We start from the raw sequence: 3,388 nt of genomic DNA on the forward strand, positions 1-3,388 counted from the left end.
GGCCGGTTTGACCGGCCCTACTGGTCTGTTGCACTGGTCTGGTTTTTGGTGGCGATACAGAGCCGCCAGAGCCGCAACCGGTCAGACCGAGCTGATGGCGGTTTGACTGAGCCATGGACGGTCTGACCGGCCACTACACTGCGGTCAGACTGGCCAGGTTGAGTGGGCTCAATGATTCCCCTGTAACGGCTAGTTTTCTAGCCATTACAAAGTAGTCCGGTCTGACCGGCCACTCTATGGCGGTCTGACCGGCATAGCACAGAGTTGGGGATTTCGACTCCAACGGCTAGTTTTGGTGGTTGGGGGTATTTATACCTACTCCCCAGCAGCATGGGTAAGGTTTTGGCACTCCATTGCATTATCTTGAACCCTTGCAAGAGCTCTCACACCCTTGTGCACTTAGTTTATCTAGTGAGGTGTTAGAGAGTGAGTTAAGCCAATCCAAGTGCATTGCTTCATTGTTATAGCTAGTGTGACACTTGATCATCCTCGGCAAGCATCCTAGTCTTGTTACTCTTGGAGGTTGCCGCCTCCTAGATGGCTTGTGGAGGTATTGCCCGGTGACCTCTCCGAGGAGATTGTGGAGGAGGCCTGGCTCCGGTTGTGAGTGGTTTGGAGTTGACCACCTTCGGAGTGAAGGAAAAGCTACCCTAGTGATCGAGGCTTGGGTAGTCCTCTCCGTGGGCCGACTCCCACATTGCCCACCCCTTGCCGAAGGGGGCGTGCGGTGGCTTTGTGGTTGAGCGGTAGAGTTGGGCTCACCTCAACGGGGATTAGGAAACCGGCGAGTTTCCGAACCTCGGTGAAAAATCCCTCGTCTCTTGTCCCATTTATTTGTTGCATTTACATTCGAGCAAGTTTACAAAGTAGAGCTTATTTGTGCTATTATCACCCTAGGCTTGCAAACCTTAACATAGGCTAGCTTCTTTGTGCACTTACTTGAGACTAGTTGATTTGCGTTTTAAATTGTGCAAAACCGTTTTGATTTACGCTTCCGCATACAAAACCCGGTTTTAGCCAAAAGTTTTAAAACCGCCTATTCACCCCCCTCTAGTCGGCCTCCTTGATCCTACAAGTGGTATCAGAGCTTGGTCTCTCATTTTGTGGACTTAACTGTTCTGAGAGAAAAGGATGGCTTCTAGAGATATAGTACACATAGGTGGTGACCCTCCTATATTTGATGGCACAAATTATGCACAATGGAAAATCCACATAATTTCTCATTTTAGGGCCATGAGCCCAAAAATATGGTGGATTGTAGATGTGGGCTTTTCTCATGCTTTGGATGACCGTGCTCCAACAAGTGGGCAAGAGAAATGCCTACATCTCGATGCTCAAGCTACTAATGCTTTATTTTGTGCTTTGAGTGATGACATGTTTAATGAAGTATGCAATCTCAAGAGTGCACATGTTATGTGGGTAAAGCTTAAAGAAAAATATGAAGTGCCCACACTTGTTGAGAATGGTTGCACACAAGAATGGATGTCGGGTGAAGACTCCACCTCCTCAAGTGATGATGAGGAGCTCCCAACACCATCCACATCACCTCATTGCTTAATGACAAATGGTAAGAATGTGGTAAAGAATGATTCTCTCGATAGTACTATTGAAAGTACTTGTGATGATGATGATGATGATGAACCTTCATATGATGATCTTTTTGACATGCTTAGGGAGGCTAGTAAATACATTGCCAAAGAGAAGAAGAAAAATCAAATTTTAGAGAAAACTCTTCTCTCTTTGAAAGACTCAAATGTGGAGCTAATAAATTCTTATAAGGAACTTTGTGATTCTTATAAGAAGATAAAAGACGCTTATGAGTCTCTTCTCATTGGCAATGTATTTAGTAAGCCAAAGGTGGACATAGGCATCACATGTAATTTAATTGATGATGATATGCCATGTGTAGTTAGCTCATGTAGTACATCTAAGGCTAGTGTGCCCACCTCTTGTGATGACTTGTTACATGTACCTTGTAGCTCAAACATAGATAAAAATTCTTGTTCTTCCTCCTCTATGTATGTTGTTACTAACCTTATAGAGGAAAACAAGCAATTACAAGCCCAAGTCAAAGATTTAAAAAAAGACTTGGATAGAAGCTACAAAGGGAAGAACACACTTAACGAAATCCTAAGCAAGTAAAAGAGCTCATATGACAATTGTGGACTTGGCTTTCATCGCAAGGAGAATGCTAAGAAGACAAGATACATGCCTAGATATGCAAGGAAGCATGCATACTTAAGAAATGATGGAAAGAAAAATGTGAGTAAGAACCATCCTCACATTACATGTTTTGGTTGTCATGAGAAGGGACACTTTGCCTCCATGTGTGCAAACATGAAGGATGAGAAGTGCAACTTCAAATTGAGGCAAACCGGCAAGAAGTAAGACAAGAAGACAAGTCATAGAGGCCAAAACCTAACTTGCTACAATTGCGGCAAAAAGGGACATATTGGTAAAAATTGTCCCATAGGTAATACTCCTAAGCCTAATATTATTTTTGATGATTATGTGCTTAGGAAAAATAGGCAAGGAAATATGTTTGCTAGATATGTTGGTTTACCTAGACTTGCACCTAGAAGGAGGACCATTTGGGTGCCTCGTATTTTGGTAACTAACATTGATGGACCCAATTTTGTTGGGGACCAAAATGTGCCAAAATGAGAATATAGGTACATGAGAGGCATTGGAGTTTTGGCCTATGCGAGAAAATGTGATTCTCACCATGTTCAAGAATTGGAGCATATAATGAGGATGGAGAATTCACATCAAGGACCAATGCCATCTCGGTAACATGCTTTTGGTTTGTAATTTTTTTTATATATAGCCTTGTGTATGTTGCATTGCATTCTCATAGTTCCAAAATTAAATTTCCTCTTCTTATGAACATCATCATAAATGCATGTTGAGCATAATGAGTAGTGGCATATGAAGCTATAGGCTTGATCATATTAATGCAACATATTTATCATCTTGTGCTTATTGTCAATCTTATTTGATCTTTATTGGATCTTGTGTTTATTTGCTTATCTTTGTTGGGTTGAAGGGAATATCACATTAAGGGAAAGTATTGCATTTCTTACATATGCATTACAACCCTTAGAATGTGAACAAAGTAATCCAAGTGGTAGAAAGGTTTTCAAAAGGCCCATTTTGACCAAAAGTCAATTTTTTGAGAAAAACTATAATTCTTGAAAAGTATTACTTGGAAAATGTTTCAAAAGGTCTCTAATATGTTTTCCAAACTTTAGTTTGCAAGAAAAAGTATTTGTAAAGTGAAAATGCATTTTTGGCCAAAATTCTAGTTTCTAGGATCTTGTTTTGGAGCAAAACTATTTTTCTCTCTACAAGGATTTCTAAAGGGAATTTGAAAAAGAGCCCAAAACAA

At 41.0% G+C, this 3,388-nt stretch overlaps 1 pseudogene; it reads left to right on the forward strand.

The window, feature by feature from the left end:
• Window positions 1-1,585: 1,585 nt before the first annotated feature.
• LOC127766121 (uncharacterized) lies at window positions 1,586-2,664 on the forward strand (annotated as a pseudogene).
• The last annotated feature ends 724 nt before the right edge of the window (window positions 2,665-3,388 follow it).

This window comes from Oryza glaberrima, chromosome 3, assembly GCF_000147395.1.
Source record: "Oryza glaberrima chromosome 3, OglaRS2, whole genome shotgun sequence".
Classification (NCBI taxonomy): Eukaryota; Viridiplantae; Streptophyta; class Magnoliopsida; order Poales; family Poaceae; genus Oryza; species Oryza glaberrima.